Source organism: Cetorhinus maximus, chromosome 21 (genome assembly GCF_964194155.1).
Source record: "Cetorhinus maximus chromosome 21, sCetMax3.hap1.1, whole genome shotgun sequence".
NCBI classification, from domain to species: Eukaryota; Metazoa; Chordata; class Chondrichthyes; order Lamniformes; family Cetorhinidae; genus Cetorhinus; species Cetorhinus maximus.
This window is the reverse complement of record NC_135899.1, coordinates 24,403,304-24,425,799: the sequence shown is the minus strand read 5'-3', so window position 1 is coordinate 24,425,799 and position 22,496 is coordinate 24,403,304. Positions and strand designations below refer to the sequence as shown.

Here is a 22,496-nt window from a genome sequence, read left to right as displayed (position 1 = left end):
ACTTTGACAGTCTGCTCGGGGAACCATCCCACAGGGTCCACCCTCTCCTTATCCCTCAGGGCCTCTAGGACGTTACGTGCTGACCACTGCCTGATGGACTTGTGGTCAAAGGTGTTTTTCTGCATAAATTTTTCCACCAGGGACAGGTGGTACGGCACGGTCCAACTACTTGGAGCGTTCCGCGGCAGCGTGGCCAGACCCATCCTTCGCAACACCGGGGACAGGTAGAACCTCAGCACGTAGTGACACTTGGTGTTTGCGTACTGAGGGTCTACGCACCGCTTGATGCAGCCGCACACAAAGGTGGCCATCAGTATGAGGGCGATGTTGGGCACGTTTTTTCCCCCTTTATCTAGAGGCTTGTACATCGCGTCCCTGCAGACACGATCCATTTTCGACCTCCAGATAAAGCGGAAGATGGCTCGAGTGATCGCCATCGCGCAGGAGTGTGGAATGGGCCAGACCTGCGCCACGTACAGCAACAGCGAGAGTACCTCACACCTGATGACCAGGTTCTTACCCGCAATGGAGAGGGAGCGTCGCTCCCACATGCCCAGTTTCCTTTTCACCATAGCCACTCGCTCCTTCCAGTTTCTAACGCATGCCCCGGTCCCTCCGAACCATATCCCCAGCACCTTCAGGCCGTCAGCCCTGACAGTGAAGGGGACAAAGGATCGGTCAGCCCAGTTCCCAAAGAACATGGCCTCGCTCTTCCCACGATTTACCTTGGCTCCCGAGGCCAGTTCGAACTGGTCGCAGACGTGCATCAGTCTGCGCACCGACAGCGGATCCGAGCAGAAGACGGCGACGTCGTCCATGTACAGGGAGGCTTTTACCTGAGTGCCTCCACTGCCTGGGATCGTCACTCCTCTTATGCCCGGATCCTTCCTGATGGACTCGGCAAAGGGTTCTATGCAGCACACAAAAAGGACAGGCGAGAGAGGGCAGCCCTGCCTGACTCCAGATTTAATTGGAAAGCTATCTGTTTCCCACCCATTGATTGAGACTGCGCTACTGATGTTAGTGTAGAGCAGTTGGATCCAATTTCGAATTCCCTCCCCAAACCCCATTTTGGAGAGCACATCCCCCATGTAGGTGTGCGATATTCTGTCAAAGGCCTTCTCCTGATCCAAGCTGATGAGGCAGGTATCCACACCCCTGTCCTGTACATAGGCAATCGTATCCCTGAGCAGCGCCAGGCTGTCAGAGATCTTCCTGCCTGGCACAGAGCAGGTCTGGTCAGGGTGAATCACCAATTCCAGAGCGGATTTGACCCGGTTGGCGATGACCTTGGACAGAATCTTATAGTCCACATTCAACAGTGAAATGGGTCGCCAATTTCTAATTTCCTCCCTTTCCCCCTTGTGCTTGTAGATGAGGGTGATGATGCCTTTCCTCATGGATTCTGACATGCTGCCGGCCAGGAGCATACTCTCGTACACTTCTAGCAGGTCTGGGCCGATCAAGTCCCACAGAGCCGAATACAACTCCGCCGGCAGGCCGTCGCTTCCGGGGGTTTTACTCTTCTCGAAGGACTCGAGGGCCTTAGTCAGTTCGTCAGGAGTTAGCGGTTTGTCTAGGCTCTCCCGCGTACTGTGGTCTAAGACCTCCGTGATAGAGGACAGGAAGGACTGGGAGGCCGTGCTGTCCGTGGGCTTCACGTCATACAGACCGGCATAAAAGGATTTGCTGATCCTCAGAATGTCGGACCGTGATGACTTTACTGAGCCGTCTTCTTCCTTCAGGCTGCTGATCACAGAGCGCTCTCTGTGTACCTTTTGGAAGAAGAAACGTGAGCACGTCTCATCCTGCTCCACGGAGCGGACTCTGGAACGGAAGATGATCTTGGAGGCCTCCGAGGCAAAGTGCGAGGCTTGCTGGCCCTTCACCTCTTGGAGCTCCTCCTTGACATCGACCCCCATCGACCGCAGCCGGAGCAGATTCTGCATCTTTTCCTGGAGTCGGGACATTTCCCTCTGTTCCTTTCTAGCTTTCTGGGTGCCTTTGCGGATGAAAAACCTCTTGATGCTTCCCTTGATCACTTCCCACCAGTGTGTCAGGGACTCAAAGAGGGGTTTCACGGTTCTCCAACCTTTGTACTCCCTCTTGAGCTCCTCAATGTTCTCTGGGGTCAGCAGTTGCACATTTAGCTTCCATGCCCCCCTGCCCACCCTCAGGTCTTCCTCCAAGTGGCAGTCCGCCAGTAGGAGGCAGTGGTCAGAGAAGAACACCGGCTTGACGTCGGTGGATCTGACTGTGAATGCACGGGACACAAACAGGAAGTCTATCCTGGAACGAATGGACCCGTCTGGCCGCGACCAGGTGTATCTACGCTGCGCTCCGTCTGCAGGGTTGCTGAAGACGTCGTGCAGCTTGGCATCCTTAACTGTTTCCATCAGGGATCTGGACGTAGCGTCCAATCTGCTTCCGGCCCTGCTGGATCGTCCAGCCGCATCGATGATGCAGTTGAAGTCCCCGCCCAGAATGACCGGCCTGGAGGTCGCCAGCAGCAGTGGGAGCTGCTGAAAAACCTCCAGCCGCTCAGCCCCTTGTGCCGGGCCGTACACGTTTATTAACCGGAGTGGAGCGTTCTTGTACATTACGTCTGCTACCAGGAGTCGCCCGCCCACCACCTCCTTGACCTCGGAGACGGTGAAGTTGCCTCCCCGCAGCAGAATACCCAGGCCGGAGGAACGAGAGTCGTTTCCGCCCGACCAGATCGATGGCCCGTGGGACCACCATCGTGACCATTGCCTGTAGGAGCTGAGGTGCGGTATCGCACACTCCTGCAGAAACAACAGGTCAGCTTTGACCTTGGCTAGGTAGTCCAAGGTCGCAACACATCGCGTAGTAGATTTAATGCTACGCACATTTATGGATACAATCTTTAAACCCATATTAAAGCATTTATTCTCCTACCAAACCCACTGTCTCTGAGAGTCCCAGACCTTTAGTCTGCTCCTTCATACCCGTAGTGAGCTCAAATTCCTTCACTTTGGATGGGCTGAGGTAGATCTCCTTGGCCGTGTTCTGCTCCAGTGGCATCTGGAGGTTCACGTAGTGAGCGGATTTTGAGATGACCTTTGCTGGAGAAGCTTCTCCAAAACTCACCCCCTCTGGGGGGGTTGCTGTTCCCGGCTTCCTGGAGCTGGGGTGCGATGATTGCCTCACTGCTCCCAGATTCCAGGGGCTGTGGTGCACTGGCCTCCTCAGGTTGCAGGCCAAGTTGGGGTGCGCTGGTCTCCTTGTTGTCTCCAATTTTCTGGAGCTCGGGTGTCTCGTCCTCCAACGCCCTGGAGCTTTGCCGCCTCTTCTGTCGGTGCCGCTCTGGCACTTCCTCATCCGAAGAGCTGCTGCCCTTGTCATCCGTGTCAGATGGGAGACGCCTCTTGCCGCTTCTCTGGGAAACGCCTTTGCTTCTTCTTCGCTCCCTCTTACTTTTCTTGTTCTTCACCGTCCGCCACTCCCCCTGCTGCTTTTCCACTGCTGCCTCCTCCTCCATTGATTCGCTGTCCTGAGGACTGGAAGGTTCAGGGGGCGGTTACAGATACTTAGAATATGCGGAGCCATACTTTCATATGGCATGATTTTCCCAACCCACCCTCCAACCTCTACCCTCCTCTCCTGCTCCCACATATTGGTGGGACTGTCCTGCAGTGAGAGGCTAATCAGAAATTTGGAGGTGCCTTGACATTTTTGGGCAGACATTGAGCAGTGCACCCACAAATTTTGACGCCAGGGCCCGTCCAAGAAGAATGGGGTTGAGGAAGCTTGAGGGAGATAGGAGCCGAAAGTGGCCAAGCCAAGTTCAGTGAATAAGGGCTAATCCTAAGGATTGGAAATTGGCTACTTTAACTGCCTTATTTAACAGGGAGCGGCACCTTAAATTTAAAACTGTGCAACTCTAACTGACCGGGGTGGTTTGGGGGGGGGGGGCAGGGGGGAAGGGCAATTGTGAATTCACTGCAGGACTAATTTTAGCCCAACAGAACTGGCAACAAACTGATGGGATTGGATGGGGCGTCAATCTGGCAGAGGGTCGGGGTAAAACCACAGTATGGGACCCAATCTGTCCATGTTGCCTCACTCAGGTGGGTTAGGTTAAAATTGCCCCCTACGGGTGAACACCTAAGGGGAAAAATAAAAGCCCAAGTTCCCTCCACCTGGATACAGGCGAGGAAATCACAACTAATTTGGATTTATTTTTCTCTGTGAGGTAATTGCTGACACAGCAGTTTGAGAGAAAGAAGCTGACATATGCTCAGAGTTTCAGGCATTAAGCTTTGCGACAACTCTCGGTTTTGCACCATGTGCTCTAAGGCCAATTTCTACCCCATGGAATCCAACATGTCAGGAGGGGGCCATTCGTCCAGTCGCAGAAGCCCCTTGCCCTTTCCCCGTAGCCCAGCAAATTGTCGATTGAGGCTTACACAGGATGCAGAAATGAAACACAAATAGCAGCCAAATGTTCTCCAATACATCTTCTTTTTCAGATGATTGGGATTGTATTTATTACCTTTCGAATGATCAGACAGCATGCCGAGCTTGTCAAGGTTCACTAAAGGCCCTGGGTGAATAAGGACAAGAAAAAGGTCAATCCTGCCACATTGTGACTACCAGAATCCTCAGACATTACCACGTTAGCTCGGGCAGCTAGAATAAATAAGGACACTCCTTTCAGGCCCTTGGGCCTGTTCGGCCATTCAATTCAATCAAGGATGACCTGCATCTCAAATCCTTTGCTGCTTAAATCGAATAGGGTTAATCAGGTGAAATTACTTTTACCCAGAGAGTGGTAAGAATGTAGAACTTGTTATCACATGGAGTAGGCTGAGGGGAACAGCACAAATGAACTTAATTGCCTTAGTTTCTATGTACAGCAACAACAACAACCTATAGTCACATAGCGCCGTCAATGCAATAAAACATCGCTTCACAAAAGCATCATGAAGTGAAATATGACACTGAGCGACCTAAGGAGAGATGAGGTCAGACGACCAAAAACGTGGTCAAGGATGTTGGTTTAACGGAGTATCTTTAGGAGAAGAGAGAGAGGTAGAGAGATGGAGAGGTGTAAGGAGGGAAATTCCTGGAGCTTGGGTCCTAGGCAGTTGAAGATTACATTATTACCTTAACAATCCAACCTTCTCCAAAGCATTCTCTCTTTCAAATAAACTGAGTTAGAATCTATTATCTTTCGAATTTTCCAAAGGAGAACTGCTGGTCTTACCTCTCACCAAAGGGCCCGAGGTAGTGAGGGTGGAAAAGCCTTGTGCATCTTGACTGCCAGCCTTCTCAGACATTACCATGTCAACCAGGGCAACTGAAATAAATAGGAGATAACTCGTTGCTTGCTTTTAGTCTCAGCAGAAGAGAAAGAAAATGTCCATTTCCACATTGTTACATGGAAAGAGAATGTTGCTCTTGTAATAGCCACAATGTGAATTTAACAGGAATGTTCCCTCTGACACTCATTTTAATGGCGCTCTGAACAACTCACTAAACGTAGCCAACACAGTAAGCCTTCCAGCGATAGTAATAAGGTGCCTGTCACATATAATAATCATCAGAAAAACGATAATGAGTGCAAAATGATTTTCCACAGCTGAGCATTATTTCAGTTCTCTAATACATGTTTGCATGGAGCTAGATGCTGAATTTCTTTATTCGGGTATGGGCATCACTGGCAAGGCCAGCATTTGTTGCCCATCCCTAATTGTCCTTGAACTGAGTGGCTTACTAGATCATTTCAGAGGGCAGTTAAGAGTAAACCACATTGCTGTAGATGTGGAGTCCATAAGTAGGACTGACCAGGTAGGGATGACAGATCCCCTTCCCTGAAGGATATTAGTGAACCGGATGGGTTTTTAACAGCAATCTCCATTGGTTTCACAGTCACTAATTCTGAGATTATACTAATACTCAGATTTCATGAATTGAATTTAAATTCCACCAGCTGCCATGGTGGGATTTGAACCTGTGTCCCCAGAACATTAGTCTGGACCTTTGAGATTACTAGTGACATCACCACTATGCCACCATCTCCCCCTTAAGCCTTTCTAGAGAGATCAGTATGATAACACCCCCATCATTAAAACTGATCCCAGATCTGATTCCTGCCAGCAGGGATCTCCCGCAACCTCACCCCACCCTCCCTACCCCTCCCAACTCTGAGTGACTTGCAAATTCCTCCCAATACTATCCACCCAATCTGTGCTTCCAAAAACTGGGGCAATTTTAACATGACCTGCGGGTGGAGGAACTGAAGGGATTGCTTGCAATTGTGGTTTTACATCCTCGCCTCTCTCCATGTGGTCAATCTTGGGCAGGTGTAAACTCACCAGGTAGAAATCCCACGGGATTAGGCGGAGCACCAGACTTACAACCCAGCCAATGTTACCCTCTGTCCAATTTGATGACTGAGCGTGATGGAGATGGTTTGGGGTGGTGCACGGTGGTGAGGGTTTTTAAAAATTCATTCTTTCCTGGGATGTGGGCGTCCCTGGCAAGGCCAGCATTTGTTGCCCATCCCTAGTTGCCCTTGAACTGAGTGGCTTTCTGAGCCATTTCAGAGGGCAGTTAAGAGTTAACCACATTGCTGTGGGTCTGGAGTCACATGCAGGCCAGACCAGGTAAGGACAGCTGGTTTCCTTCCTTAAAGTGGCATTCATGAACCGGATGGGTTTTTAACAACACTTAATGCTAATCGTATAGTCATTATTAATGAAACTAGCTTTTCAATTGTAGATTAATTAACTAATTGAATTTAAATTCCACCAGGTGTGGTGCTGGGATTTGAGCGTGTACCAGAGCATTGGCCTGGGCATCTGGATGTCTAGTCCAGTGACATCACTACTATGCCATCATCTCCGCCTTAAGCCAGCATTGTGCCCAATCCCGTCAGGCTCCCAGCAGGTTAAAATTGAGCCCCATTATCACCCATTTGTTACAGTCGTACTACCAAGATCCACCCATTGAAGTCAATGCAAAGTGAAATCAGACGAGGTGTACAATGTGCAGCTGATCTGCTCTCTCCTGTTTCACACTGTTGCCCCCATGTTAAAATGACGTCCAATAAGCTTAACAATTGGCTTTGCAACAAGTGTGTGACCCAAGGTTAGGCCACAAATGATCTAATTCCATTGGAATGTGTTATCAGGATGTTTTGAGAAGCCGCCTGCCAACCTTGACAGAAAGCACTCTTGGTTCCTTCCCGTAGTCGGTTGTAGATGGTTATGTTTGAGGTCAGTTAAACAGTGTTACAACCTAGACCAGCACAACTCTCTGAACACAGCAAAACTGGGTCAGAAACAATCCAATCTTCAATGTGCTTTCTCAGCAGATTTTTTCAATCACTTTGACATTTTGATCTCAAAGTTTCTGTTTTCCTTTTAGTTGTTGCTTCGACCCTAAAGTTCTCCCTCCCTACACTTCTCTGACTCTCTACTTCTCTTTCCTCCTTTAAGAAGCTCCTTAAAATCTACCTCTTTCACTGAGGTTTTCATCATCTGCCCTCACATCTCTTTACGTGGCCCGGTGTCAAGTCTAGTTGACAAATCTCTTGCAAACTCCCTAGTAAGGCTTTACTTCGTTGAACTGTGATAAAAATGCAAGTTGCGCTGTTGACAATTTTAAAAATCTATTCGTTCATGGGATGTGGGTGTCACTGGCTGTGCCAGCATTTGCTGCACATCCCTAATTTCCCTTGAGAAGCTGGTGGTGAGCTGTCTTCTTGAACCGCTGCAGTCCCTGTGGTGTAGGTACACTCACTGTGCTGTTAGGGAGGGAGTTCCAGAATTTTGCCCCAGCAACAGTGAAGGAACGGTGATATATTTCCAAGTCAGGATGGTGAGTGGTTTGGAGAGGAACTTGCAGTGGTGGTGTTCCCATGTGTTTGCTGCCCTTGTCCCTCTAGATGGTAGAGGCTGTGGGTTTAGAATATGTTGTCGAAGGAGCCTTGGTGGGTTGCTGTAGTACATCTTGTAAATGGTACACACTGCTACCACTGTGCATTGGTATTGGAGGGAGTGAATGTTGAAGGTGGTGGATGGGGTGCCGATCAAGCGGGCTGCTTTGTCCTGGATGGTGTTGAGCTTCTTGAGTGTTGCTGGAGCTCAAGACAAGTGGAGAGTATTCCCTCACAGTCCTGATTTTGGCCTTGTAGATGGTGGACAGGTGTTGGGAAGTCAGGAGGTGAGGTACTGACTGAAGATTTCCCAACCTCTGACCTGCTCTTGTAGCCACAGTGTTTATATGGTTGACCCAGTGCACTAATAGAGCATTGAGAATCCCCAGGACCTTAGCAGAGCATGTGTTTCAGTGAGATCCATCCTGCCACCAGGGGAGCCCATTTTTTGGACTTCTGCTCATTCTTATGGCCATCCTGTTTTGCACTGGAACTGGTGGTCGATCCATCTGACCACCTACGAACAGTCATGTGGCATCATGGCTTCCTGATGGTGTGGAAGACGGTGTAGAAATTCAAGTTGTTTCTTTTCTGGATTTTTTTTTTAACATCTAACTCAACTGTGAGCAATGGAGAAGAAGTCGTGCAACTGGAGCCACTCGGAACATGTGCCAAAAAAGGAACTTCACAGCAGATGCAGCACATTCGCTGTTCTGCTGCTGGGAGGTGACACCAGTGGTAGAGCGACTGAAAAAAGGGGATGCAGAGTTGCAGGGGTGCACTGGACCTTGGAGGGTGGTAGGACTGGAGGAGGTGACATTGACATAGTGGTGATGTCACTGGACTAGGAATCCAGAGGGCCAGGCTAATGCTGTGGGGACATGGGTTCAAATCCCACCACGGCAGCTGGTGGAATTTAAATTCAATTAATAAATCTGGAATATAAAACTAGTTTCAGTAATGGTGACCATGAAACTATCACCGATTGTGGTAGAAAACCTATCTGGTTCACTAAAATCCCTTAAGGAAGGAAATCTGCCATTCTTGCCTGGCCTACGTATGACTCCAGACCCACAGCAATGTGGTGGACTCTGAACTGCCCCCTGAAAAGGGCCACAAGGCTCAGTTCAAGGGCAATTTGGGATGGGCAACAAATGCTGGCTCTGCCAGCGATGCCCACATCCCATGAAAGAATAAATTTGAAAAAAAAAAGAAATATGGGGGAGGGGTGGAGGTGAGGCCATGGTGGGATTTGAAACCAAGGATGAGATGAATGCATAAAGATTATGGGCAGAATTTCCCCACACTTGCACTAAGTGTGATGGTGGGTTTTCATGCTGTATTGTCCCAAACCCGCGCATCCCTGGGAAACATGCCGTTTCCATGGCAGGCAGACCCTCATCCACCATCGCCCTGATGTTGCATCACGCCAGCCGCCAGCACAGCGCCTATCACTACCAGCTCACCACCGCTGCCCGGGAGACATAGCCAGCAAAGGGAAAAAGACCACAGTCCCCACCGGGTTTATTGAGGGGGGGGCGCGGGGGCAGAGTGTGTGAGGGCAGGAGAGACGGATGGAGAAGGGAAGTGAGAGAGACATAGGGAGAGACTCAGCTCTGCTCCCTGAGGGAATCTCTCACCATGTTTGAAAAGGAGGTGGAGATGAGGTTCTTCAGCAGGAAAGTGCTGAAGGTGTCAGGAGACCAGGAGACCAGGAGTCACTTTAGAAGCCGGGGGGAGAGTCAAGCTTTGAGGCGACCCTGGGGCCCATTATGGGCAAGTACTGAGACACACACGCACAGAGACAGACACAAACACACACACCTCTGTACAGTCAGGATATACGTGGCCACAATATTAGTTACAATCCCCAGTGACATCAATAAAAACCCACAAACATTTACAATGGAAGTGGAACTGAGATTGTGTTTAGATCTAATTCTTGAAATGTCTTTAAAAGTGCCAGGAAAACCGTAAGACACTTCAGAAGAGGGTGGGGGTGGGCGAGGAGGTGGTGGGAGGGAGGCTGTGAGGAAACATTTGCTTTACTTTATGGCACCAGTGACACTGAGACAGACACACGCAGATTATACAATCCACACTGACATCACTAAAAATCACAGGCAGAATCTCACTAACAATCCACATGCTTTGACCAGTCCTATGTTGGGGGTTTAGTGTTGAATATTTCAAACTGCACTGACATTCCAGACAAGATAAGAGTTAAGGGTTTAAAGTTAACCAAAAAATGGCTGAAAACATTGTTTTCCTGGGATGAACACATTAAAGAACAGAAAGAATCAGAAGGGTGTCCTGTCCTGGGATTAACATATCAAAGGACAGGCCTCCTGGGGAGCAGATTGAGAGACATCCCAACATGTCAGGGGTGGAGTCTGCAAACTGCTCATTCAGGATATACCTGGCTAGGATCCCAATCCTAAAACAGCCCCCAGAGAGTGGAGCTAGTCCCCACTCGGGTTCAGTGTGTGTAACAAAAACAAAAATAGCTGAAAAACAGCAGGTCTGACAGCATCTGCAGAGAGGAACACAGTTGACGTTTCGAGTCCGTATGACTCTCAATGTGTGTGTGTTCCCTCTGTTTCAATCTGCTTTATAACTCTGACTTGTTTGTATTTGGATGTTGCTGAGTTGTAACTGAGAGTGAATCATTGGCTCTTGTGCTATTTTGTTTGAAAATGTTTTTGCTTTCTGTTTTAATGAAATTAATTTTCTCCCCTATCCCACAAGGAATTTTTATTTTGAAACCTGCAATGTGAAGATCCAGACAGGAAAAAGGATTCTTCCTCTTTGGGAGCTTCCTCCAGAGGGGACGGACTGAGACCTTCTCCAAGGCCCACGTGAGTTTGTGTCTGTTTCTTACCCCGAGATTTAATTGCCTGTCCGGGACCCTGGTTTTCGGTGGCTCCGGTTAACCAGTTCCTGTTGGACTGCGGTCCTGGAGTTTCAAAAAGATAATCCTGGGGTTAAAGTAGCCCGGCCTTGCAATCTAAAACATACATGTTAGCCTCCAGTGTGTGAGGAACAGGAGACCCACAAGAGACAATGAAAAGTCCTAATGTGAAGCTGTTTAAAGTCTTGTTATAATACAGGGATGATGCGTGTTTTGGGCTGTGCGATCATTCTGACAGTTAATTTGGATTTGTAAAGAAGTCCGGAGAGATGCGGGGTGGGGTGGGAGGTGGAGGGTGTTGATGGAACGAGTCCGGGGACTGTTCTCATGGTGAGTTGGGTATTACATGGGGGCCTGAGAGAGAACATTGGAGTGGGCAAATCCGAGGTTAAAAATGGCACGTGGAATTTGCCGGCCACGAAATAAATTGCAGGGAGAAAATGATGCGGAGAAGGAATAATTGGCTGGTGAAAATTGCAGCGATGAAAATAATGGGGGCTGAATATTTGTGGGGAGGAAAAAAATGAAAGGCACCATAGATATTATTTTTTGGATTTGTAAATCAGGGGAGAGCGCGAACGCAGTCCCCCACTACCACAAATTTTGTAGTCGAGTATCCCGCATTTGGGGACATCGCAGGCGTCAGCACACCCGAAGTGCAATGGGCTCGCCTCGTCCTGGGAGAACCTTTTTATTTTGAAAAATATACTTTATTCATAAAATATCTAGAAGAACATTCCAAACCATTTCAAAATCACCATCACATAAGTACAATCAGATTCAACTTTTACAACATGTATCACAAGGTGCATCAATACAATTAATGAATATTACAATCATTTCAATTTGGTCAATGCAGACAATCAGACAATGGGATTGGAGTTATCAACATACATCATGTTGCTCTCTGAGGTGCTTCAATACATTTATAATACGCTTAGTATTCACTGTATTCATTCATTTTGAGCTGTACAGTCCGAGGGGCTCTCAACAGTTCCCAGCCCCTCAGTGCACTGTGGCAGAAAGGTCTTAGACAGCGACCTTTCCCCATTGTGCCTTTGCGGCGGCTGCCCCAAGCTTTAGTGCGCCCCTCAGCACGTGGTCCTGGACCTTGCAATGTGCTAGTCTGCACACTTGGTCGGGGACAACTCTTTGCGCTGGAAGACCAACAAGTTTCGGGCAGACCAAAGAGCGCCTTTCACCCAGTTGATGATCCTCCTGCTGCAGTTGATGTTTGTCTTGGTGTGTGTCCCTGGGAACAGCTCGTAGAGCACAGAGTCCTGTGTCACAGAACTGCTCGGGATGAACCTTGACAGAAACCGCTGCATCTCTCTCCAGACCTTCTTTGCAAAGGCACAATTCACAAGGAGGTGAACAACGGTCTCGTCCCCGCCACAGCCACCTTGAGGGCAATGTGTAGAGGGCGTGAGACTCCTGGCGTGTTGGAAGGATCTGACGGGGAGGGCCTTTCTCACCACCAGCCAAGCTACATCTTGGTGCTTGTTGGAAAGTTCTGGCGATGAGGCATTCTGCCGAATGACTTTGACAGTCTGCTCGGGGAACCATCCCACAGGATCCACCCTCTCCTTTTCCCGCAGGGCCTCTAAGACGTTACGTGCTGACCACTGCCTGAAGGACTTGTGGTCAAAGGTGTTTCTCGGCATAAATTTTTCCACGAGGGACAGGTGGTAAGGCACGGTCCAACTACTTGGAGCGTTCCGCGGCAGCGTGGCCAGACCCATCCTTCGCAACACCGAGGACAGGTAGAACCTCGGCACGTAGTGACACTTGGTGTTTGCGTACCGAGGGTCTACACACAGCTTGATGCAGCTGCACACAAAGGTGGCCAACAGTATGAGGGCGATGTTGGGCACGTTTTTTCCCCCTTTATCTAGAGGCTTGTACATCGCGTCCCTGCAGACACGATCCATTTTCGACCTCCAGATAAAGCGAAAGATGGCTTGGGTAATCGCCATCGCGCAGGAGTCTGGAATGGGCCAGATCTGCGCCACGTACAGCAATAGCGAGAGTGCCTCACACCTGATGACTAGGTTCTTACCCGCAATGGAGAGGGAGCGTCGTTCCCAAATGCCCAGTTTTCTTTTCACCATAGACACTCGCTCCTTCCAGTTTCTAACACATGTCCCAGTCCCTCCGAACCATATCCCCAGCACCTTCAGGCCGTCAGCCCTGACGGTGAAGGGGACAAAGGATCGGTCAGCCCAGTTCCCAAAGAACATGGCCTCGCTATTCCCACGATTTACCTTGGCTCCCGAGGCCAGTTCAAACTGGTCGCAGATGTGGATCAGTCTGCGCACCGATAGCGGATCCGAGCAGAAGACGGCGACATCGTCTATGTACAGGGAGGCTTTGACCTGAGTGCATCCACTGCCTGGGATCGTCACTCCTCTTATGCCTGGATCCTTCCTGATGGACTCAGCAAAGGGTTCAATGCAACACACAAAAAGGACAGGAGAGAGAGGGCAGCCCTGCCTGACTCCAGATTTAATAGGAAAGCTATCTGATTCCCACCCATTGATTGAGACTGCGCTACTGATGTTAGTGTAGAGCAATTGGATCCAATTGCGACTTCCCTCCCCAAACCCCATTTTGGAGAGCACATCCACCATGTAGATGTGCAATATTCTGTCAAAGGCCTTCTCCTGATCCAAGCTGATGAGAGCCCCTCGGGCTGTACAGCTCAAATTGAATGTCTGCATTGAATGCTTATTGTATTATAAATGTATTGAAGCACCTCAGAGAGCTACGTGATGTATGTTGACAACTCCAATACCATTGTCTGATTGTCTGTGATGACCAGATTGAAATTATTGTAATATTCATTGATTGTATTGATGCACCTTGTGATCTGTGTATAAAAGTTGAATCTGATTGTACTTTTGTGATGGTGATTTTGAAATGGTTTGGTATGTTCTTCCAGATATTTTATGGATAAAGTATATTTTTCCAAAATAAAAAGGTTCTCCCAGGATGAGGCGAGCCCATTGCACTTTGGGTGTGCTGACGCCTGCGATGTCCCCAAATGCGGGATACTCGACTGCAAAATTTGTGGTTGTGGGGGACTGCATTCGCGCTCTCCCCTGATTTACAATTCAAAAAATAACAATGATAATTCAAGGTGCTCGAACTCATTGAGAGAGATTTTGAAATCTTAGCTATATTCTTCTCATTTTCGTCGCTGCAAATCCATTACCCATTCTTTTCCTCCTTGCAATTATCACCAGTTAACCATTCCTTCGCTGCATCGTTTATCATCACTCTGCAATTGCTTCCACCCTCCATTTTTTGTGATAGTGGGGGACTGTGTTCGCGCTCTCCCTGCTTTTCCAAATCCAAAAACATATTTTGCTGCTTCTTTAATGTTTTCCAGTAGAGGGAGCATATTGTACCATTTCTAATCCAACCTACACTTCAAACATCTATGGTGCCTTTCATTTTTCTCCTCCCCACAAATATTCAGCCCCCATTATTTTCATCCCTGCAATTATCACCGGCCAATTATTCCTTCTCTGCATAATTTTCTCCCTGCAATTTATTTCGTGGCCGGCAAATTCCACGTGCCATTTTTAACCTCGCATTTGCCCACTCCAATGTTCTCTCTCAGGCCCCCATGTAATACCCAACTCACCATGAGAACAGTCCCCGGACTCGTTCCATCAACACCCTCCACCTCCCACCCCACCCCGCATCTCTCCGGACTTCTTTACAAATCCAAATTAACTGTCAGAATGATCGCACAGCCCAAAACACGCATCATCCCTGTATTATAACAAGACTTTAAACAGCTTCACATTAGGACTTTTCATTGTCTCTTGTGGGTCTCCTGTTCCTCACACACCGGAGGCTAACATGTAAGTTTTAGATTGTAAGGCCTGGCTAATAGTTGATATTTAACAAGGGGACAGGCTGCTCCTACATGCTTCAAAATGTGAAAGTAAATGAGACAGGTAATGTCAGTTTGGATTACTACAGAAGTTGAGAGATAAGGTGGTTTGGGGGCTGGAATTAGTCCAGGGAGTGTTGACACGTTGGGTGAAGTGTTAGATGACGGCTTTGAAAGAATGCTTGAGTGGGTGAATTGCAGGTGCAAAAATGTAACTTGGCAGGCACGAAATAAATGGCAAGGCAAAAAAGTTGCCTGGGGTGAAAGTGAAACTTTCTGGGGGATGACCAGAACAATTCCGAATGGGAAAAGGTAACTAAAGAAAAGGCGGTGAGAATTTAGACCAGTGAAGAAAATTCAGATTCTGCTTTTTGATTAGTAATTCAGGGGAGAGCGCGAACGCAGTCCCCCACTACCACAAATTTTGCAGTCGAGTATCCCGCATTTGGGGACATCGCAGGCGTCAGCACACCCGGAGTGCAATGGGCTAGCCTCGTCCTGGGAGAACCACTCTTTTTTTTGAAAAATATACTTTATTCATAAAATATCTAGAAGAACATTCCAAACCATTTCAAAATCACCATCACAAAAGTACAATCAGATTCGTTGGCTTTGGCTGCCTGTGCGTAAGTGAGGCAGCGTTTGGGGCAGGTCCTGTAGAGGTGGCCTGCCTCGCCACACAAGTTGCAGCACTTAGTCTGTTTGCAGTCCTTTGTCTGGTGCCCTTCCTGTTTGCAGTTCTTGCAGAGGACGGCGCTGCAGTTGGCTGCCACATGACCAGACTTGCCGCATGAGTGACAAAGTTTGGGCTGCCCAGCGTATACAAGGTAGCCGCGGCTTCCCCCGATAGCGAAGCTGGAAGGAGGGTGGAAGATGGCTCCCTTACCATCGGCCTTGAGCGTGACGTTAAATACACATTAATAGCGTCTTTGATTGAGTATCTGCCGTCAATGTGTATCCCTCAATCAACATCACATAAACAAGCAATCCACCCAGTCATCTGGCTGATTATGGGAGCTTCCTGTGCACAATTTGGCTACTGTGTTTCCAACCTTACAAAGGTGACTACACTTCAAAAGTATTTTGGATGTATTGAGGATGTCCTGTGGTCCTGTGAAAGTCCTTTAGAGAAATGCTAATCATTCTTTTCTAATGGGGTTAGGCAAACCTGGACACAGGACCAGGGGTGAAGTGAGGAAGTTAATAATTATACAGCCAAATAAGAAACTAGAAACTGGGCTCGTCAATAGACTCACTGGAAAAAGGCTAACTGAGAATAATGGAAGCAACTCTATCACGTAAAAGAAACCTGGAGAGTTTGCCTCAGATGAAGGTATTTTAGTCAACATGTCTTCCATCATGGATGATGCTTCCAATGAGGCTTTCTCGTGTTGTGTTTGAGTCACGTCTTAAATCAAAATTATGTCCCTTGTGACAGGAAAGGTCTCCTAGGAACCGTGGCATTTACCTTTGTGAACAACAGCATGGTCTCCAATAAATATAGAAGTAAGGGAGGGGGGTGGGGGGGGGCTACTGCTCCGAACCTCAGGTGCCCATGTTCACCCATCGCCCCTGCGCTCACTGACCCCCTTGGCTCCTGGCTTGGGCAGCACCGTGATTTTAACATGCCCATCCTTGTGTTCGAATTCCTCCATGGTGTCACTCCTCTCTACCTCTGTAACCACCGTCATCTCACTCCCCACCGAGGTTACAGTGATCCTGCAGTTCTGGCCTTTTGAGCATTGCTATTTAAAAAGTCTGTCTTTTATTCATTATTCGAGCAGATCTAGATGGGTATCTGTATGTCCTTTCTGAAGTGTGGTGCCCATAATTGAACATAACCCTCCAGATGGGATCTAACCAGTGAATCTTTAGCATAATCGCCTTGCTTTTGAACTATTCCTTTATTAACAAAAAAGTCCAGCATCGCAGACGCTTTAAGTCGCCCCACTTAACGTTGTTTTGTCTTAAAGTGGTTTATTCTTTAGGAGCCTGTTTCTTCAATTAACATCCAAATTTCTGTTTTTCCATTGTCACCTTGTGCACCAGCTCGTTGTTTAAAGTTGGTCTGATGTCTCATGTCGGGTCCCATGACCCGATCGGCGACATAGTGAAGAAAGTGAGGTGTCCATCTGCAATCGAGGGAAATTCGGCTATTTAAAAAAATACTTTGATGCAATGTCCTGAAGAAAGAATATCCAAACTAAGAGGTTTCTTTATTTTTTATACAAAATGTTGAACCCTGGGCAGCTCATTCCTGTGGAAAATGGCCCATTTCTTGACTTCTGCAAGCGAATTTCAATTTTGGAGCCTCAGGATTGCCTGCTGTGGGTGTAGCACAGAAACCACCTTGAAGTCTGTGAGAGAGAGAGAGAGGGAAAGAGAGAGAGAGAGATATTTGCCATTGTGCACAGGCAAAATTGCTTTCTTTGTCTCAGGGCTTGTTTCGGTGAAAAATACAGGTTGCAGTACTTGCCCTTCAGGAGGCTAACTCTGCAATCGTCTGATTAATTTTGGAGCCTCCCAAGCCTGGCCCTTGTTCAAGGCTGTGAGAGGCAAGAGCCATTTTAAAATCAGTGAGAGAGCCATTTGCGACAGGCTAGGCAGGGGAGCCATTTTAAAGCCCCTTGTTTCGGGCTTGTGATTTAGTGCTGCGATGCTTCGGAATCACTCGTAAACCTGAGTCAGGAATGACCAGCAATTGGAATCAGCTGTTGCAAAGGAAGCAAGTAAAAGTATCAGCCTGGCAGTGAAATTGGATGCACAAAGTGTCACACCTTAAAGTGCTGGCAGGGTGAGTCAGACTAGAAGCAGCGTAATGGAGAACATGGAAAAGCTATTGGCAGTATGAATCGAAGTCCAAAAGCAACCCAAGCGCCTCTTAGTTTGATGGTTGTCCCAGCAATAGCCAAAAGCTTGTATGAAGATTTACAGAATGAGCAGGGTGAGAGTTCTCAGTCAGAAAGTTCAATGCTAGTGTTTCATGAGGCGTTCCTATCTGCACGACATTAAAATGTCCGGCGAAACAACTAGTGATGATAGGGAAGCTTCTGATAAATACATGCGTTACAGATTACCCTGATATTCCCACCCTCTTGCAGTTTCACGACAAGATCAGCCCCATGCTCGAGGCACTGGAACGCATCGCCGTCCGATTACAACAACTACCTTCCATCTCAGCTGAGGTAGAAAAAATCCGAGAGCAAATCAGTGAAAACAAAAATGTGACCATGGAACTCGAGAAGCTGCAGCCTGCTTTTGAAACCCTTAAACAATGAGGTGACGACCTGATTGGGCGTTCTGAAGGAACCGACAAAGATTTCTGTGCAAAAGGTAATTCTGAAATGACAGCGGTAGAAAGAGCATTTTAATTTTTATCTACTTGTGATTCATCAAGACGTTGCATTGAATGCTGGCTGGTAAGATGTGCTGAGTGATGATATACATTCAGTTTGTTCCCAATCCATTTTAAAATGAAAGTCTTAACTAAAAATGACAGTGAAAATAATCCAATGCTAAAGTTCTAGCCTTTCCAGCCAGAGTTTTTAAAATTAATTCTGAGGTTGCAGGTGTCATTGGCAAGGTCAGTATTTATTGTCCATCCTCTGAGGTTTGATGCAACTGAGGGGCTCGCAAGGCCCACTGGCTAAGACAGGTGAGGGACCATAGTCACATACTGGCCAGGCTGGGTAAGGACAGCCAGTTTCCTTCCTAAAGGACATTTGTAAACAAGTCGGACTTTTACAACATGGTCATGTTCACTGGTGACTGCTTTTTATTTCCAGATTTGTTTTTGACTGAATTCCAATTCCCCAGTGGTGCGAGTTGAAATTGCATTCTGTGGATCATTCGTCCAGGCCTTTGGATCACACAGAGATAAAAACAAAAAACTGCGATTGCTGGAAATCCAAAACAAAAACAGAATTACCTGGAAAAACTCAGCAGGTCTGGCAGCATCGGCGGAGAAGAAGAGTTGACGTTTCGAGTCCTCATGACCCTTCAACAGAACTGAGCAATATTACCTGCCTGTTTGAAGGCAGACATTGAAGAAGGTCGCTACTCGCCGGAAGAAGTTTTTAATGTTGATGAGACAGGGGTTTATTGGGAAGCGTGTGCTACAGGAAATGTACATTTTCAAAGAGAAGAAGATGGCGCCAGAATTTAAAGCTGCCAAAGATCATCAGATGGTTCTGGTTGGTGGAAAAGCTGCAGGAGATTTTAAGTTTAAGCCTTTAGTGATGTAACAGTCTGAGACAGCACGGGCATTAAGGGGTTATTCCAAGGAACATCAGCGCATTACCTGGCATTTAAATAAGAAAGCCTGGATGATGGGGTGGGGGGGCGGGGGGTGCAATTTGTCAAGAATGGTTCTCTCCGTAAGCCATCCCTGTCTGGAGGGCATATTGCAGCAGAGTAAATCTCATCTTAAAGACATTGCTCCCCTTGGATAATTGTCCAGGTCGTCCTGACAGTCTTGATGGATTATCTGAATACGTGAAGGTGATTTTCCTGACACCCAACACAACACGGCTTCATTGCTATCCTTCCTGCATCCTCCCTGCAAGTCCATTTTTGAACCTGTCCGATCAGGATTCCGATACTGCCCCAGCACTGAAACAGCTTCTAGCCAAGTTGCAATGACATCCTCTGTGACAGTGACCGAGATGCATATCTGACCTTCATCTTCCTGCAGTGTTTGACGTGGCCCCAGCAATACATCCTTTCTCTAATTCGCTTTCACTGCCATCCAGCCCAGTGAGATTTCCCCCACTTGGTCCCAGTTTCACCTATTTGACCGGAGCCAGAACCTCTCCAGCAATGATTTCCCTTCCCCCCCCTGTATATGTGGTTTCTCTTCCACCCTGTACATGCAGTTTCTCTTCCCCCCCTGTACATGTGGTTTCTCTTCCCCCCTGTACATGTGGTTTCTCCTCCCCCCTGTACATGTGGTTTCTCTTCCCCCCCTGTACATGCGGTTTCTCTTCCCCCCTGTACATGCGGTTTCTCCTCCCCCCTGTACATGCGGTTTCTCTTCCCCCCTGTACATGCGGTTTCTCTTCCCCCCCTGTACATGCGGTTTCTCTTCCCCCCTTACATGCGGTTTCTCTTCCCCCCTGTACATGTGGTTTCTCTTCCTCCCTTACATGCGGTTTCTCTTCCCCCCGTACATGCGGTTTCCCTTCCCCCCTGTACATGCAGTTTCTCTTCCCCCCTGTATATGCGGTTTCTCTTCCCCCCCCCGTACATGCAGTTTCTCTTCTCATTTCCTGTACATGTAACATCCACATGTATATGGATTAATTGAGATCACCCTGCTCTTATTCTTCTCTACCAAATCTCACTTCCCTCCACCTCCTCTGTATTGCCAGGCTTCTCATCTGAGATCCAGTCTTAAATGACCTGTAATATGTTTATAGGTCTCTTAAAGCAGCAGCATTCCACCTCGCTCCCTATTGGGAGGGGGGAGAACACCTGTGAGCAGACCCTGGATACATTACGGGGCCAGTACTGAAAAGCAAAGAGACTGGACAGACACAGACAGACAGAGACACATACACACAAACACACACACAGGCACAGACACACACACACATAATAAAGATAGTCACTCAGCACACAGACTCAACACAGTATGTATGAGGGGTAGACACACTGCGTCCAGACACATAAAAAGAGATAAACAGCTCACAGACACACACACACACACAAATAAACAGAGATAGGCACACACAGACACACAATTAGACACACAGAAACACAGTTATACAGGATTGACACAGCATACAGACACACAAATAAATAAATAGACAGCACACAGACACATACACACATGCATCAACAAAGATAGATGCACACAGATACACAAACACAGATAGACACAACAAACACATAAACAGAGATACACACAGCACACAGAAACACATAAACAGTTAGACACACAGCACACAGACACACAAATAAACAGAGATAGACAGACACAGGCACATACACACACATAAACAAAGATAGACATAAAGCACACAGACACATATACACACACATAAACAAACATAGACACAAACGTGCGCACACACACACACAGAGACAGATACAGCACACACGTAGACAGAGATAGACACAGCACACAGAGACACGTAAACAGATACACATGCAGCACACAGGCACACAAATAAACAGAGATAGACAGCACACAGACACACATTAATAGAGAGAGACACACAGCACACAGACACACAATAGAGAGAGACACACAGCACACAGACACACAATAGAGAGAGACACACAGCACACACACACATTAATAGAGAGAGACACACAGCACACAGACACACCCACATTGATAGAGAGAGACACACAGACACACACACACACACATAAACAGACATAGACACACAGCACACAGGCACACACACACACACAGAGAGACACACAGCACACAGGCACACACATAAATAGGGATTGACACACAGCACAGAAACACACAAGGCACACACGTAGCATCAACTTTTATTCATGTAGCACCTTTAATGTAATGACAGTTCCACTACGTGCTGAGGTTCCACCAGTCCCCTGTGTTGTGAAGGATGGGTCTGGCCACGCTGCCGCGGAACGCTCCAAGTAGTTGGACCGTGCCGTAAAACCTGTCGCTAGTGGAAAAATTTATGCAGAGAAACACCTTTGACCACAAGTCCATCAGGCAGTGGTCAGCATGTAACGTCTTAGAGGCCCTGAGGGAAAAGGAGAGGGTGGATCCTGTGGGATGGTTCCCCGAGCAGACTGTCAAAGTCATTTGGCAGAATGCCTCATCGCCAGAACTTTCCAACAAGCACCAAGATGTAGGGTGCTGCCCACCCCCACTAGAGCTGTACCTTGAGTGTCCTGCCATCCATTCTTAATTAGCACATTTTCTTAGATAATATCACCACCTTTAACAGCCCTTTGTTCCTTTTGTCTGTGACATCTTTTGATTATCTGCTCCTATCACTGCTTGCTTGTCCCTACAACCACCCCCTCCCGCCCCCAACTTCTCTCCCTACCCCCTCCCTCCCCCCCAACCTTAAACCAGCTTATATTTCACCCCTCTCCTAACTATACTTAGTTCTGCCGAAGGGTCATGAGGACTCAAAACTCTTTTCTTCTCCGCCGATGCTGCCAGACCTGCTGAGTTTTTCCAGGAAATTCTGTTTTTGTTTTGTACCAAGACGTAGCTTGGCTGGTGGTGAGAAAGGCCCTCCCCATCAGATCCTTCCAACACGCCAGGAGTCTCACCCCCTCGGCACATTGCCCTCGAGGTGGCTGTGGTGGGGACGAGACCATTGTTCACCTCCTTGTGGATCGTGCCTTTGCAAAGGAGGTCTGGAGAGAGATGCAGTAGTTTGTCGAGGTTCATCCCGAGCAGTTCTGTGGCACAGGACTCTGTGCTCTACGGGCTGTTCCCAGGGACACACACCGAGACAAACATCAACTGCAGCTGGAGGATCATCAACTGGGTGAAAGACGCTCTTTGGTCTGCCCGAAACTTGTTGGTCTTCCAGTGCAAAGAGTTTTCCCCAACCGAGTGTTGCAGACAGGCACATTCCAAAGTCCAGGACTTTGTGCTGAGGGACGCACTAAAGCTTGGGGCAGCTGCCGCAAAGGTGCAATGGAGAAAGGTCGCTGTCTAAGACCTTCCTGCCACAGTGCACCAAGGGGCTGGGAACTGTTGAGAGCCCCTCAGGCTGTACAGCTCAAAATGAATGTCTGCATTGAATGCTAATTGTATTATAAATGTATTG

At 47.9% G+C, this 22,496-nt stretch overlaps 1 protein-coding gene and 3 non-coding genes across 4 annotated transcripts in view; 1 reads left to right on the top strand and 3 right to left on the bottom strand.

Annotated features, from left to right (window-relative positions):
• Positions 1 to 22,496, bottom strand: part of LOC144695768 (zinc-binding protein A33-like) — a 176,420-nt gene that overhangs the window by 138,386 nt on the left and 15,538 nt on the right. The window lies entirely within an intron of this gene.
• On the bottom strand, positions 11,381 to 11,542 carry LOC144696198 (U1 spliceosomal RNA). The gene has a single exon (XR_013580111.1). It is a non-coding gene; the product is annotated as a U1 spliceosomal RNA (small nuclear RNA).
• Positions 13,759 to 13,921, top strand: LOC144696201 (U1 spliceosomal RNA). Its single transcript, XR_013580113.1, has one exon. It is a non-coding gene; the product is annotated as a U1 spliceosomal RNA (small nuclear RNA).
• LOC144696199 (U1 spliceosomal RNA) lies at positions 15,106 to 15,269 on the bottom strand. The gene has a single exon (XR_013580112.1). It is a non-coding gene; the product is annotated as a U1 spliceosomal RNA (small nuclear RNA).